General features: G+C 44.8%; 2 long non-coding RNA genes across 5 annotated transcripts; one reads left to right on the top strand and one right to left on the bottom strand.

The window, feature by feature from the left end:
• Positions 1-4,996: 4,996 nt before the first annotated feature.
• LOC106025714 (uncharacterized) lies at positions 4,997-15,118 on the bottom strand. 4 transcript variants are annotated; one of them, XR_010044244.1, is made up of 4 exons: positions 13,858-15,118; positions 10,069-10,273; positions 6,179-8,034; positions 4,997-5,980 (listed from the first exon to the last, which is right to left on the bottom strand). It is a non-coding gene; the product is annotated as an uncharacterized LOC106025714 (long non-coding RNA). The 4 variants fall into 4 exon arrangements; XR_010044243.1 differs by lacking the exon at positions 13,858-15,118 and having other exon boundaries at positions 4,997-5,544; positions 5,791-5,980; positions 10,069-12,081; XR_010044245.1 differs by lacking the exon at positions 13,858-15,118 and adding an exon at positions 10,423-12,081.
• LOC134473807 (uncharacterized) lies at positions 5,554-6,439 on the top strand. The gene is made up of 3 exons (XR_010044242.1): positions 5,554-5,692; positions 5,841-6,095; positions 6,303-6,439. It is a non-coding gene; the product is annotated as an uncharacterized LOC134473807 (long non-coding RNA).
• Positions 15,119-27,787: the final 12,669 nt, after the last annotated feature.

Genomic DNA, 27,787 nt, shown 5'->3' with positions numbered 1-27,787 from the left:
GCACAACACCAGGGGGAGGTCAGCACCAGGGGGGATTAGCACCAGCAAGGTGAGAGGCAGGATGGGGATCAGTACCAGTGGGATGGGCAGCACGGGGGCAGCACCAATGGCGGGCAGCTGCCCATCCCCTGATGCTGACCCCTCTCCTGCCTCTCACCTTTCTGGTGCTGATCCCCCCTACCCCCCTTGCTGATCCTCCCGGTCCTGACCCCCCACCTGGTGCTGACCCCCTTCCTTGTGCTGACACCGCCTGGTGCTGACTGGCCTCCTGCTTCTCACCTTCCTGGTGCTGACCTGCCCTTGAGCTGCCGCCCCCTGGTGGGGTCCTTCAATGGTGCTGACCATCCCTGGTGTTGACCCCCCTCCTCACCTTTTTGGTGATCCCCCCCCCCGTGCTGACCCCCCTCCTTCTCACCTTCCTGTTGCTGCGCCCCCCGGGTGCTGCCCCCACGCCTGGTGCTGACACCCCTCCTGGTGCTGAGCCCCCCCTGGTGCTGACCCCCCCCCTGCTGTTGACTACCCCCTGGTGTTGACACTCTTGGTGCTTCCCCGCCCTGGTGCTGATCCCCCTCCTGCTTCTCACCTTCCTGGTGCTCCTCCCACATTGTCCTGCCCCACTAAGGTGCTGCCCACACCCTGATGCTGATCTCCCTGGTGTTGACCGCTCCCTGGTGTTGTCCCCACTGGTGCTCCCCCCCTGGTGCTGAGCCCCAGTGCTGCCTCTCACCTTCCTAGTGCTGACTCCCCCCCTCTGATCCTCACCCCCGTCCTGACATCCCAATTGGTGCTGACCCCCCCCCCCCGCCTTTCACCTTTCTTGTGCCGACTCCCTCTTGGTGCTGATCCCCACCCCTGTTCTTGACACCCCATCTATTGCTGACCGCCAACTGGTGCTGCTAAGGCCGTCGTGCTGACCCACCTCCTGCTTCTCAGCCTCTTGATGCTCCCCCACCCCAGTGCTTCCCCCTGGTGCTGCCCCCCCCCCCGGTGCTGACCCCCTCTGCTGCTTACCCCCCTTGGTGTTGATTCCCACCTGATGCTGACGTCACCCTGATGATGCCCACACCTGGTGCTGCCCCCCCCCCGCCGTGCTGAACCCTCCCTGGTGCTGACACCCTTCTTGCTTCTCACCTTCCTAGTGCTGCCCCTTCATGGTGCTGACCACCCCGGGGCTGACCCACCTCCTCCCTCTCACCTGCCTAGTGCTGATCCCCTTCCTGCTTCTAAGCTCCCTGGGACCCCCTGTGCTGCACCCCCCCCCCCCGTGCTTCCCCCACCCCTGATGGTGACTCCCACACTTGCGCTGATCCCCGCCTGGTGCTGCCCCTCCCGGTGCTGCCCCCCCATGAGGACCCCCCTGCCCGGTTCTGCCCCACACCTGGTGCTGACCCCACCCAGTGGAGACCCCCTACTTCTCACCTTCCTGGTTCTGACACCCCCCCGTGGTGCCCTCCCCCTGGTGCTGTGCACCTCCTAGTGCTCAACCCCATGGTGCTGACTCACCTCCTGCTTCTCTTCCTGTTGCTGACCCCCCCTTCTATCTCTCGCCTTCCTGGTGCTGAAACCCCCCCCCACTGTACTCACCCCAACCTTGTGCTGAACCCCCAGTGCTGACCACCGCCCTGTGCTGCCTCCCCCGGTGCTGACCCCCCTATTGCTGACCCCACCCCAGGTGCTGCCCCTACTCTGTGTTAATCCTCCTGGTGCTGCACCCCGGTACTGCCCCCCTCCCCTGGTGCTCATCACCCTCTGCTTCTCACCTTCACGGTTCTTCCCCCACCCCCCACCCCCGCTGCTGACCACCCTCTGGTGCTGACGCCCCTCCTGCTCCTCCTGCTTCTCACCTTCCTGGTGCTGACCCCCTCCTGCTTCTCACTGGTGCTGCCCCCCTCTGGTGCTGACCCCTCCCCTGGGTTTGACTCCCCTCCTGTAAGACTAGAAAACCCCATTTAGATGAAACTACATGACAGTTCTTGTGATTCCGTCTATGCTGAAAGAGCCGGCAAAAGAAACGCATGTGAACTAGTGCATAGAACATGCAGGTAACTCACTCCTCATAGAAATCACACATCATAGTCAATTTCTCCCCTCTCACACCTATCAACCTTCAGACTAGAAAACCGCACTTGGATGAAATTATGTTACAGTTCTTCATATTTTGTTTGTGCTGAAAGAGCCTGTAATAGAAATGGATGTGAATTAATGCATAGAACATGCAGGTAACTCTTTCCCCATAGAAATCATACATGACAGTCAACACGCTTACAACTGTCACCCTTAAGACGAGACAACCACATCTGTATGAAATTACTTTACAGTGTTTGTGTTTCTGACTGTGCTGAAACTGCTTATGATAGAAATGTATGTGAACAAGCTCCTGGAAAGTGGATGTAACAAATTCCCTATAGAAATAATAAATGATAATCAGTTTCAATACTGTTACAGCTGTAACCCTGAAGACAAGAAAACAGGATTTGAATGAAACTACATTACAGTCCTTGTGATTCTGGGCACGCTGAAAGAGCCTGCAATAGAAATGTATGTGAACTAGCTCATTAAACCTGGGGTTAACTCATTCCACATAGAAATCATACATGATAGTCAATTTCAACACTAATACAACTGTAAGTCTTTAGACTAGTAAACTTGTATTTGATGAAAACACATTACAGTTCTTGTCATTCTGTGTACGCTGACAGAAGCTTCAATAAAAATGTTTGTGAACTGGCTCCTAGAACGTGGATGTAACACATTGCATTTACAAATCATACAGGCTAGTCAATATCAACACTTTTACGCCTATAAACCTTAGGACTAGTCAACCCGATTTGGATGAAAATACATTCCTTTTCTTGGGATTTTTTTCTGCGCTGAAAAAGCCTACAGTAGAAATTTTTGTGAACTAGCTGTTAGAACTTGGGGGGTACCTCCCTGCGCATAGAAATCATACATGATACTCAATTTCAACACTCTTACATCTGTAAACCCTTAACACTAGAAAACCTGATATGGATGAATATGCATTCCAGTTCTGATGATTCTGTCTGTGCGAAAAGAACCAGCAATATAAATGTATGAGAAATAGCTTCTAGAATGTGGGGGTAACACATTCCATGGAGAAATCATACATGACAGTAAATTTCAGCACTCTAACATCTGTAAACCATAGGATTAGAAAACGCTATTTGAACGGATATACTCCAGTTCTTGTGACTCTGTGTGCATTGAAAGAGTCTGCAATACAATTGTATACAATACAATACAATTGTATGTAAGGGGCTGGGAATTTAGCTCAGCGGCATAAGCGCCTGCCTTGCAAGTGTGTGGTCATGAGTTCGATCCCTGGTACCGATAAAAAAAGAAAAAGACAAAAAAAAATACAATTGTATGTGAACTAGCTACTAGAACACATATGTAAAACATTCCCTTTAGAAATCGTACCTGATAGTCGATTTCAACACTCATCGCTGTAAACCTTAAGACTAGAAAACACGATTTGGATGAAAATACAATATAGTTCTTGTGACTGTGTCTGCGCTGAAAGATCCTGCAATGTAAATCTATGTGAACCAGCTCCTAGAATGTTGAGATAACTGATTCCACATAGACACCATACGAGACAGTCAATTTCAACACCCTTACAGCTGTAAGCCTTAAGACTAGGAAGCCCGATTTGGATGAAAATGCATTCCGGTTGTGATTCTGTGTGCATGGAAAGAGCCAGCAATAGAAATTTATGCGAACTACATCCTAGAACGCGGGAGTCCGTATAGAAATCATACATCATAGTCAATTTCAACACTCTCACACCTGTACGTCTTAAGACTAGCAAACCCGATTTAGGTGAAAATACATTCCCGATATTGTGTTTCTGTGTGTGCTGAAACAGCCTGCAGTAGAAATGAATGTGAACTAGCTGCTAGAACGTGGTGGTAACTCATTGCCCATAGAAATCATACATGACACACAATTTCAACAGTCTTACACCTGTAAAAGTTAAGACTAGAAAACATTATTTGGATGAAAACACCTTCCATTTCTTGTGATTCTGTCTACACTGAAAGAGCCTGCAACGGAAATGTGCGGGAACTTTCTCCTAGAACATGCAGGAACTCATTCCACATAGAAATTATACATGTCAGTCAATTTCGACACTCTTATACATGTAAACCTTAAGACGAGGAATCCCATTTTGGATGTAAATACATTCCATTTCTTGTGATTCTACGTGCGCTGAAAGAGCCTGCAATAGAATTGTATGTGAACTGGGTCCTAGAAGTGGGTGTAACTCATTCCGTGTAGAAATCATACGTGACACTCAATCTGAACACTTTTACACCTGTAAACCCTAAGACTGATGTAAATGAAATTCCATTCCCATCCTTGTGATTCTGTGTGCGTTAAAAGAGCCTGCAAATTATTTTATGTGAACTAGCTCCTAGAACGAGGATGTAACTCATAAACCATTGAAATCATACATGAAAGTCAATTTCAACACTCTTACACTTATAAACCTTAAAACTAGAAAACCCGATTTGGACGAAAATACACTCCAGCTCTCGTGATTCTGTGCGCGCTGAAGGAGCCTGCGATCAAACTGTATGTGACGTAGTTCCTGAAACGCAGGGCACAGCCTTCCACATAGAAACCACACGTGATTGTCAGTTTCAACATTCTTGCAGCTGTAAACCTTAAGACTAGAAAACCCAATGTGGGTGAAATTACCTTCCAGTTCTTGTGATTCTGTCGGCACTGAAAGAGCCTGCACTACAAATGTATGTGAACGAGGTCCTGGAACGTGGGTGTGACTCTCTCCCAGTACACACCATTCATAATAGTCAACTTCAGCGCTCTTACATCTCTAAAACTTAAGACCAGAAAACACGATTTGGATGAAATTGATTCTTTTGTGCCCTGAAATAACCAAAAGTAATTTATGTGAACTAGTTCCTAGAACGTGGGGTAACTCATTCCGCATAGAAATCATACATGATAGTCAATTTGAACATTTTTATATCTGTAAACTTTAACACTAGGAAACCCAATGTGGATGAAATACATTCCAGTTCTTGTGATTCTGTCGGCACTGAACGAGTCTGCAATAGAAATGTATGTGAATGAGCTCATAGAACAAGGGGTAACTCATTCCCCATAGAAACCATACATGACAGTCAACTTCAACACCCTTACACTTGTAAACCTCAAGACTACAGGGTGTTACCGTGAGGAGTTTGCCATAGATATGATGCATAGAGCAGAGGAGTGGCCGGGGGCAGGAGGTTAGGGTTAGCAGAGGGTGATGATTAGTGAGCCAGTGGCTTAGGGAAGCCTACCCCCACACCCAACATCCAGGCCACCCGAACGCCACTCGCCTCCTGGGGTGAGGGGTTGGGTGGAGAATGTGCGATGAACAGCCTCCGGCCAGTCCTGGTTAGCCCCTTAGGTCGAAAGGCATTGGCTTTGGAAGCTGGCAGTTTCCATGTCAGCGCTCTGAGGCCACCGCCTATTCCAACCGTTGGCCACCAGAGGGCGCAGCTCGAGAACCTAGCCACAGTGGAAGATTCAGAAGTCCACTGAGGGAGGCAGAGAGAGACATCACACACGCGCGTGGCACGCGACACATTCGTTCTGGGATAGACCTGTCCCGTGTTGTAGCGGGGCGCAGAAGGAAGGAGGTCGCCCGTTTGGGAAGGTTAGGCTCAGCATTAGGGTTTTTAGGTTGTGGAAGCCAAGGGAGGTGCTCTGCACACCACCTTCTCTGGGGACCGACCGGCATCTTCCCAGGATTACCCGTGGCCTTGCATCTGAGGCCAGTGTTTCTTCCCTGTCTCTCTTTTCAGCTGTAAGAGGCTGGAGCTAGCTGCCCAGAACGCCATCTACCCCAAGGATCACAACACCACGTTTCCTGCGGTGCCCAAGGCTCGTGATGTCTCCAGCTGCCATATGCAACAACGAGTTCCATGAGGTGCTAACCACTGCCCTGCAAACAGGAGTGAGCCTTGAGTGCCCGGCAGCCCTGGCTCGACATTCCCGCCTCTACAGCACAGCACAGCACAGCACAGCTGTCCCTCCACTGCAGAGGACACCTCCCCTAGGTATCGTCGTGTGCCCTGGGATTGGGCAGGCAGAGAGGGGAGGGGCTCCTTGGGGTGTCAGAGAACCTGGATCCTGGAAGTACCTCTGAGGATGATGTGTGTGTCCCCTTTAGCCACCAGGGGACGCTGTCTCATCCGAGCAGAAGCGTGGCAGGCAGGGAAGCTGATGGCATGGTAGTGAGGACTATTTCTCTCTCCTTTTTGCAGACGATCACCTCGTGTGGCAGTCGGTGCAGAACACAAGCATCTGTTGGCTCAGATCAAGGAGTGTATATTTTGTACAGGGAGGGCTTCCCACGTGGGACCGAGGCTTTGGTTGGAGTCTGCAGGCCACTAGGCTTGGTTCCAACCTCTGGTGGCTGCTGCTGGATCCCAGGACCCTCTGAGGTGCCAGTACCCTCGGGTGGCTATAGATACGTATCCTGCCTGCCTGTTTCTAGCGTGCACGTGTGTGTGTGTGTGTGTGTGTGTGTGTGTGTGTGTGTGTGTGTGTGAGTGAGAGGGGGGGGGGGAGGATGTCTTGCCCCAGCGGGGCCCTCTACCATGGACAGGTCAAGGGGTCAGGGGATCCCTAAGGAAGGCCATGACCCAGGAAGGAGCCCATCGGGGAGCACCAGACGGTGGCACACTGATGGACAGAGGGTCACACAGACTCATCTACCTGTCTGTGGCAAGTGAAGGAAAAAGAACTGTGTCAACACACAGATGGGCCAGTTTTTCTGGGGCCTGTCTTTGAGGAACCTGCAGCCCTGTCCCCGTTTGTCTGGCTGGCTGGCTGGCTGGCTGCCCAGGAGGGAGCCACCCTGATACCTGCTGCCAAGGGTGCCAGAGCACCCTTGATGAGGGACATGAGAGAGGTGGTGAAAAGTGCCTTCTGATGTCTCTCTCTGGGCTGTAGGGGAAATCAGGGTTTTGTGTGTGTGTAGGGCTGGGTCGGCATCCAGTGTGTCCTGGGAATGGGCTCAGTCCTTCTGAAGAGGAGGCACAGCCACTCGAATGATTCCCTGCTGTCAATCTTCCCTCCCTCCACGGGGCCTCCAGTGTTGGGGTTTTGTTTCCCCCCTACCCTTACCTTCAGGCTCAAACAAGAGTCTGCATTGTGCCACTAGCTACCCTCCAGGGCCAAGGTTGGGGTCACCAAGCAGCCTGATATCAGATACTCTCCTGAGGTTCAGGAGGGAGCAGTTCCCGTACTGCCCAGAGGGACCAACCCTCTCTCTGGAGCACAGCCTCGTGTGCCCCATTTGCCATCACCCTCCCTCCCGCGGTGAGGGGCTACAGACCCCTACTCCCGATGAGCCCATGACCAGTCAATGTCAGATGCTAGCTAATGCATTTCCAGTGGGATGGGAAGTGGGATGGGACCTTTGGAGCCAGGCAGGGGAGTGCTGGATGAGGGCAGGGGAGTGGACCCCAGGGGTTGGTTAGGCTTAGGTCTGGCACAGGGTGAGGGTTAGGGACTGCTGAGGTCAGCCAGCCAGTGGCTCAGAGAAGCCTGAGGCCTCCTCTGTCAACCCCCACCCCCACTCCCTCCCCCACACACCCCAAAGGAATGTCTGCTTGGATGCAGGATTAGATGGCCCCCACCCAAGGAGGAAGTTGCTCTGTCTGTTCAAACTGGAGACTCTGGTTGAATATTTCCTCCTGGAAAAATCTATTGTGTTTCTCTGTTCCAAAGTTAGCATCGGGAAACAAGGAGAAAGTGCTCACTCACTGTACAAGTCCAGGAGTAAAGCAGAAGGAGGCAGTGAGCAGGGTGAGCCATGCCCTCCACGCCCCCACACACAGGAGAGAAAAACCCTGTTGATTCACCAAGGAGGCGGGAGGAGATGAGTGTGTCAGTCTGTCAGAGGCTAAGTGTAAATCCCTGTCAGACTGTAGCTGAATCTCATTTCCAGCGGGATATCTCTCTGGTTTGGTGGTTCTCAGACCAAGAGCCCTGTGGGGGGAAAAAAGCCAGAGAGAATGTTGAGGTTAGTTAGTTTCCCAGCCTCCCGGACACGCATTTGGGCACCAATCAGTGCAAGTTTACCACACACACGTGCTCCCCGCCTCCATCCACACCCTAAGTCTAACCACACACACAGATGCCCTGACGATCACCTATAACCCTGGCACACACAGTTCAGCAAGCTCGGCCCGCTAAACTCCAACTGTATCTCTCCATTGGGCCAGGCTTGGACTGACTCCCTAGACCCTTCACAAACCCACCTGAGTCCTGTTTGCCTCTTTTCTCTCTTTCTTTTCTCTCTCTCTCCCTCTCTCCCCCTCTCCCTCTCCTTTCCTAGTTTGGTTCTCTCCAGAGGCTTGTTTCCAGGGCCTTTGGGGGCATTTGCACTCTGGGCTTCCCTCCATTCCCTTGGCCTCTTTTCACTGGCTCTCTCTGCTTTTGTCATGCAGCTGGCCCGTGCTTGAGGCTGTCTCTCAGCGGTTTTGTTGGCCCCATGTCTCTTTTCGCTCTCTCCCTGCCCACGATTTCTCAGATCCCAACACCACACACAGAAGCACCTAGGCCTTGGTCCTCACCGTGAGCCTAACACACGCAGCTCAGCTCAGCTCAGCTCTGCTCGGTTGATTCCAGATGTGCGCCTCTGTCTGTATCTGGCTGCTCAGATTCCCACATCTGTGCTACACAAGCACCCTTCAGTCCCTTTGCCTCTCTCTGACCCTCCCCGTTTCCATCCCCCTGTCTTGCCCTTTACCACCCTCCTGCCCCGCTCTGTGCTTTCCTGGGGCCCTTGGACTCTTTCTGCCTCTCTCTCTCTCTGTGGCTCTCTCTGGCTGTCTCTGTCTCTCTGTGCCTCTGTCTCTGTCTCAGCTTTCCTCTGGCCCTTGGCTATTTTTGGTTCTCTCTCTGCTTTTGTTTCTGGGATGCCTTGCCTGTTTCTGCTCTCTCTCTGCTTTTTGTCCATTCCCTTTGCCTCCTTTTGCTTGCTCTCTCTCTCCCTCTCCCCATCTCCGCTCTCCTGGGGACCTCTACCGGTCTTTGGTTCTATCTGCTTTCGTTTCCAGAGCCCCCTGGGGACTTTTTTTCACTCTCTCGGCTTTTCTCCATTCCCTGGGCTGCTTTTCAGTCTCTCTCTGCCTTTTTTCCTGTCCCTGGCCTTTTTGGGGGCTGGCTCTCAGCTGTTTGTGTGGCCCCACCCGTGTCTCTTTCACTGCCTCCCTCCCCATTATTTTTCAGACCCTACCAACACAAACACACACACACACACACACACACACACACACACACACACACACATACACACCAGCCCTGATCCTCACCCAAGCCTTAGGGTTAGGGTTGGGGTTAGGGTGTTAGTGTTAGGGGCTTAGGGTTAGGGACTTAGGGTTAGAGGGATAGGGTTAGGGTTAGAGGGTTAGTGTTAGCGTTAGGGTTAGGGTTAGGGTTAGGGTTCAGGTTAGGGCTAAGTTAGGCTTAGTGTGAGGGCAAAGTGTTAGGGTGTTAGGAGTCAGGGTCATGTTTCAGTGCTCCAAGCAATGGTCCTCAATTTAGAGACACTGGAATGGTCGAGGCTCCCCTCCAAACACACATAGGCCCCCTTCTCCAACTTTACACTAAAACACACACAAGCCATGTACTTCATGCTCAACCTAAAATCGCATGTGTGCCCTGTTCTCCTGGCTCACCCTAAAAACACAGACATCCCCTGTTCCACAGAATCACCCTAAAAACACCTACATGCCCCGTTCTCCAACTTTACACTAAAACACCCCAACTCCCAGGCTTGGAGCAAAGATGGCAGATAGAGGCCAACTGGATAGAGGCTCCCTCAGATAGTCAACTTAGAATTCAACATGAGACAGAGTGGGGAGCCCCAAACAGAGGGAGATAAATTCTCTCATCCCAAGAATTTAAGGTGAGAAGAATCAACCAAACATACAGTCCCAGTGCTATTACTGGAACAGCTAAATGTTCAGTGTTCCCGCTTGCTACTTGCTGACCATCAGAGGTCCCACCATGACTTACCATGGTCCTGCCACAGCTTGCCGAGTCGTCCCGAGTCCCACCGCTTGGACTCACTGGAGGCACAGTTACATTGAGCTTGGGGGTCGGCGAGCTGAATGGAGAGCTGAGTCGGCAGGGTGCCTGCATCAACCCGAGGTGATGACAGGAGTAGAATCATTCCACAAAAGGGGGGCTCTGACCGAAGACATTCTGGGACAGGGCAGGACTGGCAAGTACAAGGGCATCAGTGACTTCAGTCAGTTGTTCCCTTCCCGAACGGGATTGGTGGAGTGAGCTAGGCCTGGGTCATGTGACCAGGCTGAGACCCAATAGGTTATCCGAAATCAGGTCCCTACAGTGGTGGCGCACACTCACCACAGTAACTCAGTGAAGCCTCAGAAGTTTGACTGATCCGGAGGGGAGGTGGCACAAAGTAAAACAGTGCAGGCCTCAGCAGCTTGACTGACCTGGAAGAGACGGGCCAGTATATCTGTCTGCAACTCACTAGCACACGGCAGTGGGAAGGGTCATCTAGCCAGCATGTTTCAGAGGAATTGTAACCAACAAAGAAAGAAACTGGGGCCTCCTGGAAGGAGCAAAACAGATGGGAAGAGGAAGCAACAACAAAAAGTCCCCAGGTCCCAACCCTGAGAACATTGAGCCAGGACAGGAAATACAAAGGAGATTGAGAACACCAAACACGCACTATCAGACACGGCACCAGGAGACATAAAGAGACATATCTGGCTGAGGGGGCTGGGGATTTAGCTCAGTGGCATAAGCACCTGCCTTGCAAGTAGGCAGTCGTGAGTTCGATGCCCGGTACCTATGAAAAAAGATAAACAAAAGACATATATTTGGGGCCTCATAGACGAGTTGAAAAGTGAAATATTTAGCCAAGTAAAGCCAGATATAAGAGGATTAAAAAAAGAGATACTAAGCACCCCTCAAGCAGACACTGATGAAAGAAGGGAGGAACTCAAAGGAGAGAACCATTTGATGAAGAACATAAAAAATAAATAGATTACATGAAGCAGATTCAAAAAGATCACCAGAAAATTAAAAACTCTATGGAAAGACGGCAAATTGGCTTGAAAGAAACTGAGGATAGATTATCCAAACTGAAGGACAGTTTTGCAATGTGGGAATATGAAAGGGAAAACTTTTTAAACGTCACAAGGCAACAAGCAGCAACAATACAAAGGCTAGAAGACGACAAGAGGATCTATAGCTTGAGAATAAAGAACGTGGATGAAGAAGCAGGGGTACAAACAAAGGAACTACAAATGTTATTCACAGAAATAATTAAGGAAAAATCCCAAACATAGGAAAAGGAAATGATATTCTAATATATGAGGCATACAGAACTCCAGTCACCTACAACCCAAACAGAGCTACACCCAGGCATATAATAAACAAGATCCCAGAAAGTCAATATAAGAACAGAATATTAAAAGCTGTTAGAGACAAGAAACAGATCACCTATAAAGGAAGGCCCATCAGAATAACAGCAGATTTCTCAACGCAAACCATCAAGTCAAGAAGAGCCTGGAGCAAAATATTCCAAGCCCTGAAAGAAAATAACCTCCATCCAGATTGATATACCCTGCTAAACTGTCTTTAGAAATTAATGGAGAAACAAGATGCTTCCAAGACAAAAAGGAACTTGGGAAATTCGCAACCACCAATCCAACTCTCAGAGAATACTGCAGGGCATTCTAGAGAGAGAAAAGTATTAGGATTCCAGGAAGAGTGGCAGAGAAGCCTCATTGAATGGAGCAAAAAATAGAATGAAGAAGATAAGCAAAAGAAGATGGCAAAGAAAAGCATAACAGAAATGAGGCAGAGAAGATATTATTCAAAACTGATATGATTGATAGTATCAAGTCTGAGAGTACAGGCAACTACACTGAAGATGACAAGACTCTACGATACACATTCTGGCTTGATAACTGCCAGTTTTTGAAGTTCTATATACAGAGTTGTGTTTTTATTCATATGTTATGTACTGACATATTCAAATACTATGTTTGATGATATAGCCAATTCTACTGGAGATTACAACAGACAACCCAGGAGCCATGGTAGGACTCTTTGTACAATGGTCTTATATGTTTTCTTCATTTCATGTGTTTATAAGAATATGTTTTCTTTTGTCTTGCTTTGTTTTATTACTCCCTCTAATATAGAAAGGATAGAAATACATGTTAAGACTCATGCATGTATAGAACCTATAAACAGTTATGACAACTGATCTTATGACACATGATGAAATAAACAGATACTTTGAAGAAAAAGAGACACTACAGTACCCAGTGCTGACCCGAGTGTCATGATGTCAAATCCAGCAATACTAGTATTCTTGGTTCAGAGTGATTCTAGCTGGCTTTGGTTTCTTTATTCTCAACATAAATGAAGATATAGATAACTGCATGTATGTTTAAATGTATAGGATGGATAACCATGTTGCTAAGTTTTTATTGGATAGTTGAACACATTTTAGTCTTGCTGTTTGAATTCCCACTTATATGTTGCACTTTTGTATCTTGAGCTATTATTTGTAAGAGGACAATATGTAAACATCAACTAGTTATTTATTAGTTTACTTTTTCTTTGAAAGTATGTATTATTTCTACCCATTTTCTGTTTTGTGTAGTCTTTCTTTAAGTAAAATAATTAAAAGTTAAATTAAATTAAATTAAATTTTTAAAAAGGTGAAAGGGGAGGAATTGTCTAAAAAGGGAAGGCAGTGGCCATTGTTTCTCTTTTATCATGATTTGAAACTCATTTTGTTTTCTTCGTTCAGTTCAGTTTGGTTTTATTCTGTTCCAGTTTGTCTTCTTGTACTGGTTTGACGGTATGGACAGCTATGCCAAATATATCATGGTATATTATTGTAACCATTTTTATTTCCTATTAACTTGATTTTGAAGCCCTGTATTACTTTCACTCTCTTGTTTTGACTGATTTTACTCATTTGTTTTATTTGCTAGTATCAAGTCTGAGGATATAGGCAACTACTTTGAAGACAATAAGATTCACTATGATACCCATTCTGCTTTAACTATTAACTTCTTTTGAAGCCCTGTAATGTCTCCAGTGTTTCATTTTTATTGGTTTTGTTCTATACTGTTTTGTTCAATTTTATGACACCTATGCGCAATTCTTTTGAAGATAGCAAGAGGCATTATGGTAACCATTGTTGATCACACTGTATTTTGGTTTTACGTCATGTGCTATGTCCATCCTTTTGTTTTGACTTACTCTATTTTGTTTTGTCACATTTGGTTGTATTCTCTTCAAAAAAAGTAATAAGAACTGAATGACTAATAAACCAAAAGATGTGTAATTATTATCAAAAAAAAGAGAGGAAAAGAGAGTGTTCTAAAGGTATATAACAGCATGTACATTTAAGTGTGTAAGATAGATAACCATATTACTAAGTTTTTGTTGGACCGCTGAACAGAACTGTTTACAGTTTCACTATTTGAATGTCCACTTTGTATGCTTTAATTTTGTAACTTGAACAACTATTTGTAAGATGATAATATCTAATCTATCAACTTGTGATTTCTTATGGTTTATTGTTTTGAAATTCTGAATCATTTCTACCCTTTTTTCTGTTTTAATTTTTTTATCTTTATATAATTTTTTAAAAAAAGAACAAACTAAAGAATACCTACAGCCGGTAGGGGGCTGAGGATCTAGCTCAGCGGCATAAGCGCCTGCCTTGCAAGCAGGCAGTCGTGAGTTCGATCCCCGGTACCGATAAAAACGAAAAAGCAAAAAAAAAAAAAAAAGAATACCTACAGCCAGGCCTCGTGGCTCACGCCTGTAATCCCAGCACTCAGGAGGTGGCGGCAGGAAGATCGTCGCGAGTTCGAGACCAGCCTCGGCTACAAAGTGAGTTCAAGGCCAGCCTGAACTGCATAGAGACCCTGTCTCAAAAAGACAAAAAAAAAAAAAAAATTAAATTAAAAAAAACAATACCTACAAGCAAACAAAAACACAAATACAACTTACCAGAATCTGTGGGATGCAAAGAAATTGGTCCTCAAAGGAAAATATATTGCACTGAGTTCCCACATCAGGAAAAGAGAACAAATACAAATAAGCAAGTTGATGTTACACCCCAAACATCTAAGAAAAGAAAAGCAAGTCAAGCCCAAAGTCAAAAGAAGGGAGGAAATTATAAAAATCAGAGCAGAAATTAATGCAATAGAGACTAAGAAAATAATCCAAAAAAATCAATGAACCATAGAGTTGGTTCTTTGAAAGAATAAATAAAATTGATAAGGCCCTAGCCAACCTTATTTTAAAAAGGGAAGAAAAAACTCAAATTCATACAATAAGGAATGAAAAGATGAAATCACTACAGACTCTGTGGACATATAGAAGATCATCAACACCTATATTTCAAAAACCTCTATTCTCACAGGTTCGATAACACAGAAGAAATGGACAGATCCCTAGAAACATATGAAGTACCAAAGCTGGGTCAAGAAGATGTAACACTGCTGAATAGCCCAATTTCTAGTAATAAAATTGACAATGTAATTAAGTCTTTACCTACAAAGAAGAGCCCAGGCCAGACGGATTCAATGTGGAATTCTATAAGAAATACAAAGAAGACAATGCCGACACTCCTCAAAATCTTCAATGAAATTGAAAGGGAAGCAATTCTTCCTAAGTCATTCCTGGAAGCAAATATTACTCTAGTATCAAAAACTGAGAAAGACCCAACTAAAAAGAGAACTACAGGCCAATCTCCCTAATGAACACAGATCCAAAAATCCTCAATAAAATATTGGCAGATAGGATAAGCAAATCATCAAGAAGATTATACACAATGACCAAGTGGGATTCATCCCAGGCATGCAGGGATGGTTCAACATACGTAAATGAATAAGTGCAATCCACCATATCAATAGATCCAAAAGTAAGAATCACATGACCATTTCTATAGATGTACAAAAAGCTTTTGATAAGGTCTAACACACATTCATGATAAGAATCTTACAGAAAATTGGAATAGATGGTCTTTAATTCAATATGATAAAGGCCATCTATGGCAAACCAACAGCCAGCATCATATTAAATGGCCACAAACTGAAGGCCTTTACTTAAAGTCAGGCACAAGACAAGAATGTCCCTTATCACCACTCCTATTTAACACAGTACTGCAAATACTAGCCAGAGCAATTAGATGAGAGGGAAATAAAAGGAGTAAAGACAGGAAAAGAGGAAATTAAATTATCATTATTTGCAGATAACATAATACTCTACATAGAAGACCCCCAAAATTCCATTGAGAGAGACTCCTAGATATAATAAATAAATTCAGCAATGTAGCTGCATACAAAATCGATACTCAAAAATCAGTAGCATTCCTATACACTAACAACCAAGTCACTGAGAGAGAAATAAGAGAAGCCACCCTTCATACTAGCATACAAAAAAAAAAATTAAATGCTGACGAATTAATCTAACAAAAGAAGTAAAAGATCGATAAAGGGAAAGTTATAATATCTTTTTTTTACATTTTTTTATTTAAGCAGAAAAAGAAAAAAAAGCAGAAAAAGGGTACAAGTTATACAGAATTTCAGAAAAAAATAAACAGTAGGAAATCACTAGTTAATGGGTTACATATTATCATCTTAGAAATATTTGTTCAAGTTATAAGATTAAAGCATAAAGTAGACATTCAAACAGCGAGACTGAAAAGAGTTCTGTTCAATGATCCAACAAAACTCAGTAATATCATTGTCTATTTTATACACTTAAATTTACACGCAGTTATACCATTTAGAGAACTTTCTTTTCCTCTCTTTTGTACAATGACTATTACACATTTTGGGTTTTATTGCTCCCACAGTTCTTATTGCTTTTTATGGAAGAGAGTAAAACCAAATGTGACTTAACAGAACAGAATCGGTTAAATCAAAAGGGTGGACATAATAGATAATGTAAAAACATAATACAAGGTGATCAACAATAGTTACTATAATGCCTCCTGCTATCTCTAATAGAATTGCCTATATCATCAGTTATAATAAAATTGAACAAAACAGTAAAGAACGAAACCAACAAGACCAAAACATTGGAGACATTACAGGTCTTCAAAAGTAGATAATAGCCAAGCAGTATGGGCATCATAATGAATCCCACTATCTTCACAGCTGTTGCCTAAATTCTCGAACCTGGTACTACCAAGCAAAACAGAATAGAGTGAAATCAGTGAAAACAAGATGGTGAGAGCAATACAGGGCTTCAAATCAAGTTAATAGAATATCAAAGTGGGTTACTATAATATATCCTGATTTTTTAAGATTTATTTTTCCTTTAATTAAAAGGATAAAAAAGTAAATAATAAAATGGAGATTGAGATAAAAGAGGGCTTAACAATTAAACAGTACAGATCAATACATAACCATTTAAGCAAATTAGTGTTTCACCACAAGATAATCCCGACATAAAAGTAGTTACCACATTGTCTCTTTCCTTGAGATCTTTGAGTATAACTTCGTATACTGTAGCATCAAATATATCAACACAATGTATAACCATTCAAGAGAATGACAGTATTACATGGTATTTAGAATCAACTAACAGATAATGAACTATGGTTTCTGTATAATCTCCTTGTCTATAAAAGTTTTTGTTTATACTATCACATATAATAAAATCCAATAAGATACAACATGTTAAGATCTATGGAGACAGAAGCACAAAAGCTTGATGGGACTTCAAAACAAGATGATACCAAATCAGCACTACCTATTATGACGTTGTTTTCTCCAAGACAGCTGTTCCTATCATCCAATCTTCTCTGCCTCATTTCTCTTGAGCTCTTTTTCTGTCATTAGTTGTCAGCTTGTCTTCTTCATTTTGTTTTCTGCTCCATTCATTGTGGCCTCTCTGCCACTATTTCTGGATTCTTCATATTTTTCTATTTTTAGAATATCCTGCAGTATTCTCTGTAGCGTTGAATTGGTGGTTGCATATTCCCCTAGTTCCTCTTTATCCTGAAAGCACCTTGTTTTTCCACCAATTTCCAGGGATAGTTGTGCAGGATATATCAATCTTGGCTGGAGGTTATTATCTTTCAAAGCTTGAATTATTTCCCCCCACGCTCTTCATGATTTGATGGTTTGTGCTGAGAAGTCTGCTGTAATTCTGATGGGTGTTCCCTTGTAAGTGATCTGTTTCTTGTCTCTGACGGCTTTTAATATTCTGTTCTTATATTGGATTTCTGGATTTTTGATAATTATATGTCTGGGTGTAGCTCTATTTGGTTTGTAGGTGGCTGGAGTCCTATATGCCTCATATATCTGAGTATCTTTACCATTTGCTAAATTAGGGAAATTCTCTTGGATTATTTCTGTGAATAGCTTTTGTAGTCCATTTGTTTGTGTCCCTACTTCTTCTCTTATGTTCTTAATTCTTAAGTTATAGATCCTCATCATCTTCTAGTTTTTGTATTGTTGCTGTTTGTTTTTTTTGTTATTTTTAAGAAGTTTTTCATTTCATGCTCCCATATTACAAATCTGACCTCCAGTTCAGATAATCTGTCCTTAGTTTCTTTCAAGCTGTTATGCCAGTTTTTGATAGTGTTTTTAGTTTCTTGGTAATCTCTTTGAACCTGCTTCATGTATTCTACGTGTTCTCTATTTTCTCCATCAAATAATTCTCCCCTCTTTTTCTGTTCTTCCATTCCACCATCTGCTTTTTCTTGGGTGGTGCTTAGCATTTCTCTGACTATTCTGCTTATGTCTTGCTTCAGGTCATTAATAACTTCATTCCTGAACTCGTCTATGAGGCTCTGGAGATAGCCTTTTATGTCTATTGGTGACGTGTCTGCTATTGCCTGTTTCTCAGGATTGGGGCCGACGAGCCTTTCTTGTTGCTCCTTCTTCCCATATTCTTTGTTCCCTATACATGCAAGCGTATAGGAGGCCCAGCTTCCTTCCCTGTTGGCCACAGTCTGATTGAATTGTGCCGGCTAGGTGTTCCTGCCCACCACAGTGCACCAGGGAGTTACGGACAGGGGAGCCTCTGCGGGGCCCGCCCCTCCAAGTCAACCTACCGAAAGGCCTCACTGCTAGGGTGCACCTTCAGGCGCTGGGATCTGGGTTGTGCAAGCCTACTGGGTCTCAGCCAGCAGCGTCACGTGGGCTAGGCACTGCTCACCAATCCCGCTTGAGAGGGGCATATGTGACTAAAGTCATTACAGCGCCCTGTTCCAGCACGTCTGCCCAGTCCCAGAATGTCCTCTGTTGGCGCCTCCTAGACCGTGAGAGAATCCCAGTTTCCCTCACTCACCCAAGGTCGATGCACAGCTTCCCGCCCGCCCAGCTCTTAACTCCTTTCACCAATTCCTGTTCTCAGCGCTTTCACACGTCTCTCTCCCTGCCGAGCCGATTCAGATGCAGCCGCGGCGGCAAGAAACCCAAATCGTGGCTTTCAATGGCGCGGGCTCCAGCTTCCACACTCGGGCTTTATATGTTCCTGTTATAGCACCAGGATTGCATTCCCAGTTGGTATCTCTCAGCCCAGTTCATTCTTGCGTCAGCAGGGTATATCTCCTCTTGGTTAGGATTCCTCCCTCCGCACCATTCCTGGATTCTAAGCTGAGTCTCAGAGAGAGCCTGCATAGCTGCTGCTATCTGTCCCCCATGTTCCGGAAGTCGAAAATTATAATATCTTGAAAAAAGAAATCAAAGAGGATCACAGAAAATGGAAAGACATCTCTTGTTCATGGATAGCAAGAATAAATATTGTGAAAATGGCCATTCTCTCAAAACTGTTATACAGATTCAATGCAATCCCAGTAAAAATACCATCAACATACCTCATAGATCTAAAGAAATCACTCTTAAAATTCATCTGGAACCAGAAGAGACCTACAATATGAAAGGCAATCCTCTGCAGCAAAGACAAGGCAGGAGGTATCACAATCCCTGATTTGAAGTTATACTACAAAGCTGCTGTAATAAAATCAACATGGTACTGGAATAAAAACAGATCTGAATATCAATGGAATAGATTAGAAGATACAACCACAGCTAAAAACACACTCAACCACCTTATCTTTGATAAAGGGGCCAAACATGTTCACTGGAAGATCGACAGTCTCTTTAATAAATGGTGCTGGAAAAACTGGCTCTCCATATGCTGAAAACTAAAACTAGACCCATGTCTATCACCATGTACTAAATTAAAATCCAAATGGATCAAAGATCTGAATATTGAAACAGAAACACTAAATCTGTTGGAAGACAAATTGGGTAAAAATCTTGCAGACACGGGGGTAGGTAGAGAATTCTTGAACAGGAAGCAAACTGCACAGGAAATACTTCACAGAATCAATAACTGGGATCACATCTTATCAAGTATTTCCTGTGCACCTTAGATTTTACCAGGGTGCTTAATTTTGAAATAAAACGTAACCAAATGCATTGCAAACACGTTCTGCGTTAAAGTGAATGCTGAAACACAAATCATCTGGGCAATTTTATGTAATCAGGAGCAGTTCAACTTCTGCCTACTGGTGCCACCAAACAACCTCCCACTCTTGGAGAGCGGGCATTTATAAATTTTACATCTTCCTGCCTCCTCCCTCAAATTCCTTAATGGACCATTAGTAACGGATCGATCCTGGTTACTTTAGTAACAATACAACGCGAAGGCACATATGCCGTGTTGACTAGCGCCAGAAACACCATTCAAAAGTTGAGAAGGTAGAGCCAGCACTTTGTAAATCTTTGGGGTTTGGGGGTAGAGGACCAGGGGGACAGAGGGACAGAGGGAGGGGGTTCAGTGTTCTAAGACTTCTTAACCCATTTTCAATCAATGGTTAACAGTTTGTAGAGATAAAAGGGTGGTATCAAAACTAGGCAATGTTCTTCTTCACAAGAAATGTATCACAGATCTGATTTATCACACACGCTTACATTAGGTAACTAGAGGTTTCATGTGAGCAACTCAAGTAGGTTTGGGCGATATAGCATCATGGTTTTTAATGGTATTTCTTTAATGGGTTTTAGTTGTATTTCTTTAATGGATAATTATGCTAAATTTCATGTTATTTTTTTAAGACTTTTGCTAGGTAATTAATTTTCCAAATAGGGAGCCAACCCGGCCTCCACCCCTGCATGCATGCAGGCCGCCATCAAGCCTGCCATGGTTAACCAGCACAAGCAGGAAAAAGACTGGCAGATTTGTATGGATTGGGCCCACCAGTCTCCTTTGCCTTCCAGGACTTGCAGCCAGGCACTGATCAGGAGAACCACTCAAGCACACCTTGGAGAAGCAGTGAGTATCTGAAGAAGCTTGCCCTGCACCCGACCACCTCCCCAGGAACATGGGTTAAGAGAAACCCAAGTGCCTAACTCATTTCCCTATACTGTGGATAGATAGCCAATGTGGGAAGTGCCTAGGACTCCACAACACGTTGGCCTTAAAGATCCTAGTGAAATATCAAGATGGAGGAGCAAAAGGCCATCTCTGGCCTCCAGCTCACACAGAAAAAGTCCAGGAGAAGTAGACATGGAATAAGTGGAAGTCATACACCTGAAACTGCTGGGATGATGGCAACTGAAGTGAAGAAACTACTTCATGAGCCTGTAAAAGGAATCAGATAAAACATATCACAGATCAAGAAGAAATGACAAACATAATAAAAGAGTTGCTGAGTATACCTAAAGAAGACACAGGTTTCAAAGAAAAGGTGGAGCATAGGAAAATGAAGAAAATCTGGAATAATATAAAGGAGAACTGGAGACATAAAATAGACTCAAAGAAATATCCAGGAGATTAAACACTTCATTGAAATTTGGCAAAATTGCTTGAAACTGAAATTTTGATGATAGGTAGATAAACATGTTGAGTTTGAACGTGCATGCAGATTATGTATCATAATCTGAAATTCATCATAAGAACAGAATGTTAAAGGCTATTAGAGAAAAGAAACAGATCACCTATAAAGAAAAACTCATCATACTCATGATCGGTTTCTCAATCAAAACTATCAACTCAAGTAGAGCTTTGAGTAAAGTATTTCAAATCGGGAAACCAAACAGCTTCCAACTCAGACTGATGTACCCTGCAGAACTATATTTCAAAATTAATGGACAAATTGGATACTTCCACGATAAAGAACAACTGAATGAATTCATGACCACCAAGCCAAGCCTACAAGGAATATTGAAGGACATTCTAGAGAAACATAAAAATGACCGCAGATCCAGGAACAGTAGCAGAGTGGGGTCACCGAGAGGAGCAGACAATTGAATGGAGGGGAAAATAGAGAGCTTAAGGCTAGCAAAGAGCATGGCAGAGATGAGCCAGTGCATGTTGGCCACAACCATTAATGTAGATGGCCTCAACTCATCAATAAAAAGAAACACAGACAGAGGGGATCAAGAAACAAAATCCACAAATATGTGGTATACAAGAAACACACTAACTTGGAAGGAAATTCATGGACTGAAAGTCAGAGGAGAAAAAACAGTGCTCCATGTGACAGGGAACCAGAAAAAAACAGAAGTAGCTTGCCCATCTATTGCAGAATAGGTAAGAATGATTTGGCATTTTATACAATGGAAAGTTACTCAGGTATAAAGAAAGATAATCATGAGGCTCTTGGTAAATGGGTGCAACTTGTGATTGTGCACTTGGGTGAAATGGTTCAGACACATTTAGCTGAACATCATGTTGTCTCCTTAGAATAAAAAAAAACTAAAGGAATTAGGGGGATCTAAAATGCATAATAATGAAAGGGAAAGAGAAGGTGGTAGCCATTGTTAATTCCCTATTATCTTGTTTTCACGTCTTGTATCATTTTCATTTGGTTTTGTTTTAATTGGTGTCATTCTATCCTGTTTTGTGTCATTAGGCCTGATGGTATGACAGCTATTTTGAAGATAACAAGAGGCACTGTGGTAGTCATTTTTGATTTGCTATTATCTTCTTTTTGAAGTCCTGTATCACTGTTACAGTTTTGTTTAAATTGGCTTTATTCTGTTTTATTTTGTTTAGTTTTATTCTCTTAAAAAGAAAACAATTGTCAAACTGTTCTGGACTTAAGATTTCACAGTGTCGTCAGTGTAATCCCGTCGCAGGTCTGCCTCCCACACCCAGTGTCAGCATTTTTGCCTTTTTGGAAAATTATCCTTAATTTCTGTTGCCTTTTGCTAATAAAGTTTTTTATTTTAAGTATTGGCGAACTTTATAAAATACATCCTAGACATTTCTACCTTCACAGACCATTATAACACATATTTTGTTCAGTTTATGGCACTGGTGCGCCCGGAGCTCCAATGGAGAGGAGCCGCTGCCTACAGTAGTTTTCCCAGGTCTCCATCAGGCACTGGATGGCACTGATTCGCAGCCCAGAGGAGGAAGCAAGGTTCCTCAGGATTTGGCGCTCCTAGGAAAGAAGGACTCTATGAGAAACATTGAAGCTCTAAACTCTACGTGAGGTCCCTGTCCTGATCACACAGACCTTCCTGGAGCCCCCAGTGGGGACACTCAGGAAGCAAGGTATAAGAGAGCCCAGGACCACATCTACTGCCTAGGAAAGAGTGGCAGGATGAAGGACTGGCACACAGGAGTGCAGACCAGAGCAATCCTAGGAATGAGAGACCTGAGGTCTGTGCAGGGTCTCAGAGCTTAGAGCCCATAAAAATGGAGTCCCAAGCCCCTCCTGAAGCTGATCCGGGACCCCTGGAGATTCAGTGTTCCACAACCTGAGTATGCTCCGAGGCTTCCACGAGGCGATGCCTGAGGACAGTGCTGATGACACACTGGGCCACACTTGAGAGCTGAAGGAAAGTGGTGCAGATGGCAGCAGCATGGTGCTCCTTGGCGTTTTTGTCCTGCTGCATCTGGGTAGAATCCTGGAAAGGGAAGAGTACAATGTTTTTAAACAGCTCCTGAAGAGAGATGGTATTACTGGGCCCTGCCACAGGCCACAAGATCCCAAGCAAAGATGGAGACTACTGATCAGGTCTGCAGCTCAGGAAGTCAGGACTGTGGCTCCTACTTCATGGCGAATTCCGGGTTCTGTTTCCCTGCCACCAACAACCTCTCACATAAGAGTGACCCTGTTGTGTGCAAGAATGGAGCTGGGATTTGGGCTCTGGACTAGGGGACAAGAGGCCTTTATGACAGATGCCTGAAAGGAGTCCATGCTTGCCTTTCCTTCTGAGCCCAGCCACGCCCCATGTCTCTCAGCATGACCCCATGACCAGGTCAAGGGGAAACACCATCACGTGAGGCTTTCCATACTCACTCTGCTCTTCATGATCATCGGTGAGGGCCAGCATGGCACCATGGGTAGAAGTGGCCCTGCCCTGATGGGCTCCAGCTCCAGAGTCACAGATACAGTCTGCTTCTTCTTCGCACCAAAAGCTCGAGGTGGCTTTAGAGGCACACGTCGCAGTGGAGCTGGTACTGCAGTTGACTCTGGCTCCAGAACGGCTGATGGATCTGCTTCTGGTTTACAGGCTGCTGCTGCAGCTGATTCTCCCTCTCCAGTAGCACTTGGCACTGGGGCTGGTGCCATAGCTGCAGGAAAAAGGTGCTCAACATCACTGCCTTGTTCTGAACCATTCCCTGCCTGCCAGAAAAATCTTCCATCCCTGATTCCAAAACATGATCTTCTCAGACTGTGCTCCACCAACTCAGGGGCCTGAGGCTCATGTATGGGCCTGGCCTGACCCAGCCAGAAGCCTCATCCTCATGTGCTTTGATGGACCCATCCCAGCCCTCCTCACCATCAGTCTTGGCTCTCATGGTCTCCATGTCTTCCAGCTCTGCCAGTAGAAGGAATGCACGGTGCTCCAGGTCTGAGCCAGGCATGTGCAGCTGTATATACTCCACCAGCTTCTTAAGGCACACAAACTCCGGAGGCTGAGGGAACTGGTCTGAATACTTTTCAAGCCATGTTCCCAAGATGGTAGAGATGGCACTGAGGGCAGATGGGTGTGCAGTGTTAGAAAACCCAGCAAAGATGACAGAGAACCTCCCCTGGAGGGACTCCAGATCGGCTACTCCCCTTCTTCAGACAAGACCATCAACTGCTGTGTGGAACTTGAGAGGACCCTGCTCATGGTAAAGTACTGGTCAATAGTGTTTGCTCCAACCCATGATTCAGGTGACATCTCAACCTGCAGTCCATGTTACTAGCTTGTGTCTATCTCTGAGACACTTATGAAGTGGTCTTGTCTTCCTATCCACACTTCTATTGAGAGGTGCGGCTACCCCTTACAGTCACCAAGTCCCATAAAAACTACTAGCAAAGTAGCAAGGCTGTGACAAGCATGCTGCTTCCCAAACAGCCAGTGTGTCCCAGTGAGGGATGGGGTGGACACACACAGCTGGAATGGGCTCTGGAGGGCAAGGAGCTTCACAGGGTGTGGCTCAAATCTCTGGGCTCCCTCATGTTCCCTGGTCTAGGACCCCACCCACAGCTCTCATTTCCTGCTCCTGCAAGGGGAGCCTCTGAGCTCCACCCACCAGCAGGAAACACAAGTAAGGGAGGTGGTGTTTATTCCCCTCCCTATCACAGCTCCCAAATTCTCTACTCTGGACACAGGACCCTTCCCTCTTGAGTCAAAGCCCACTCACTTTTTCAGTTGATCCAGAGTCCTGCCATTCTTACTGGAGCAATGGAGGCTTTGGCTATATGTAGAGGCCATGAGACTATCACATCTGTAACCAGTATGATAAAATGGTACTTTAAATGTGAGAGTTACTCCTTAGGGACAAATGGCTTCTCCAAATTTCCACAAGCTGAAGACTTAACCTCAACTCCCTCTTTTCCTTAGTCCAGGCAAAAAGAGAGACTATGCAGATGCAAGAAGTCAAGAAGGTCAAGTCCCATTCATGTCCAGAAGGGAGGGAGGGATTGGAAGGTGTCCGGAAGCCATGGAGCAAGCCTAAAGGGGTGTCTTCTTTCTTTTTCATGCCTTCTCCCTTCTCTACCTTGCTATGAAAGACTCTGCGCACTTGGACACTGTGAGTTGGTGATCTCAAGTCAAGATAGCACCTCTGTCTCCTGGGAGGAAGGTTAAGGTAAATGTTTCTCTTTACCCAGAATAAATGGCTTCCTTTGATTTTTTTCAGGAATGAGTCAATGAACCTGAGCAGATGGACCTGGGAGGCTGGTAATGCACCTGCCACAACTTCTTATGGCTTCTTGGGTTACTGGCTACTCTGACATAGAAATAAAGCCTAGGAGAGAAGGTCTTTTCCTTAGGCTTGAATTGGGCTAAATACCCAGAAACATGCCTATGTAAAATTACTGCTTCATATCTATGTGTGCCATGAATGAACCCAACCATCTCCTTCCCAAATAGCTCCATTGGGTCCAAAACCCAGTCTCCCCACAGCACCACCTCCCCCAGATTTTTCTCTGTCTGCATCAAACAGAAGAAGCTCCCAGATGGAGTCCAGAGTCTCCCATACAGATGGGAAACTTACTCTGCTCTTTCAAGTAAGTGAGGACCAAGATTGAGAGCTTCTCCATGTGGATGAAAGGAGAATGTCACACACAGGTAGACTGTGGCACTGGATAACCTGTGTGTACAACCAAGCCTCGGACAGACATTTGCAGGCTCCTTTGGTCCTGATCACACCTATTAGCATCCCAATTTCCACATAGCAAACTGAGTTGCTTAATAATGCAAGGTATTCCCAAGACCCACCCAAATGGTGCTGAGCTCCCCTGGCCTGTAAGATGATGCACACACCTTTTCAATAGCTGATCTAGCAGCTGATCCATGGTGCCAAATGCTTGGTAGTTTTGCAAAAACTTTTGTAGGAACAAGGGGTTCCCTTGAAGCAGGGATGACACAAGATGGTTGACCATCGTCTCCCTTATATCTGTCTTCAGAAATTCCAGGCAAGCTCGGGTATCCACACTCTGACCTGACTTCTTTTCACCCTGTGGTTAACATGGAGACAATAGTTGTATTAATCACTTGTCTATCTCTAGGACTAATACGCAACACAATTTAAGAGGCAAAGAGGCTTATTTGGGCTCATGGTTTCAGATAATTTAGTTCATGGTTGACTCCATGGCAGAAACACTATGATCCAAACAAATGACAGAGGAAAGCTGCTCAACTCTTACAGCCAAAAGAGAGAGGCAGAGAGAAAGGAAGAGACTGGGACAAAAATACGTCCTCCAGAGTCACACCCACAGTGACCCACCTCCTCAAATCAGGCCCCAACTCCTAGCAACATATTCAGCTAGGGAGTCATCAGTTCATTAGTCCACTGATGAGTATGTCACCCACATAGTCAAATCACATCTGAAAGCCCCACTGCTAGATACATGAGACATCTGGGAATATTATACAACTAAGCCACAACCTTTGAAAACTGCCAAATGACAAGAGACATTATGATAGCCATTGTTATCTCTCTATTTTCTGGTCTTGAAGACCTAAAATGCTTTCATCATCCTGTTCTGATTAGTTTAGTTCAGTATGTATTCACTGTGTGAGAAGCTGTGGGCAACCATTTGGAAGAAAACAAGAGACAATATGACAGACAGTGAAGATCTCCAGGGGTCTTGCTTTGAATTCTGTGTTTCTTAAAATTATTTCCTTAAGATATGTTTTTTTTTCTGTTTCATTTTAACCTCTTTAAAATAAAAAAAGGAAAAAGGAAAACTATCAAATGACTCTGCCATAAAATAATGTGAGAAAACCCCAGACTACGGATATACACACACATACATGTACATGTACACATACACTTACACACACAGGGAGGGCCTGGATACACACAAAACAGATTAGAGCAGTGCTCTGGCCTTTGCTGACCTGTCCTTGGCTACTGTGTGCCCCACTTTGTCCCTTCTGAGAAAAGGGCCACAGGCGTCGAATGAGACGGGGAACCCAGTTTCTCCAGACATGGCTGAGTCGTCCCCTGTGAGATCTCCTGGGGCCGAAGCCTTGGGAAGTCGGGAAGCAGCAAGAAAACATCCTCACGTGTCCTATGTCTCCAGACAAGTGAGCAAGCTTCAGTTAGTTAAGTTACCTGGCGCTTGGCAACAGGGTTCCGAGTTTGATCATCAAGGAAGTGAGGTCATCTCCTGGGGTCTCCTTAACTGAACTTTTCATTTTACTGGACTTCAAACAGTCCCCGGGCTGTTGACTGTCCCAAACCTACACCAGATACACAACCAGACACATGCAGTGACACAACATCATCTGACCCACCCTCCACAGGCAGACCGAGGGTTACCTGTCAACCCATGAAACAGGTGGACCCTGCCCCTCTTAACTCATGGTTAGGTTAAGTAAGACATGGTTTAGGGCTAGAAGTTAGGGTTAAGTTTTGTTGTGAGGGTCAGAGTTTGTTTCAGGGTTAGGATTTAGAATTAGGATTTAGAATTAGGGTTCAGGGGTAAATAAAGGGCTATGATTTAAGGGGTAGGGATTGGTTCCTGCTTTAGAGCTAATTTTTAAGCTTTAAGTTAGGTTTGGAGTTAGAGTTAGATTTTTGTTTTATTGTTTGAATAATTGAAAAGATTACATAATGATTTAGTGCTAAGGCTTTGGCTAGGATATAGTTGCATTTAGAAGTTAAATGTTAAGCTGACAGTTTTGTTTGGATATTTGTAGATGTGAGAGTTAGGGGTTAGGATTAGAATTACCTTTATAGCTAGCTAAATTGATAACAAAATTAGAAGTCTAACTAAATTTGAAAACATTTAAGATATTTG

Source organism: Cavia porcellus, unplaced genomic scaffold, assembly GCF_034190915.1.
Source record: "Cavia porcellus strain 051 isolate PalLab524CR breed Dunkin Hartley unplaced genomic scaffold, mCavPor4.1 scaffold_28, whole genome shotgun sequence".
Classification (NCBI taxonomy): Eukaryota; Metazoa; Chordata; class Mammalia; order Rodentia; family Caviidae; genus Cavia; species Cavia porcellus.
Note: the sequence above shows the minus strand (reverse complement) of the source record. Positions and strands in the feature narration are given on the sequence as shown.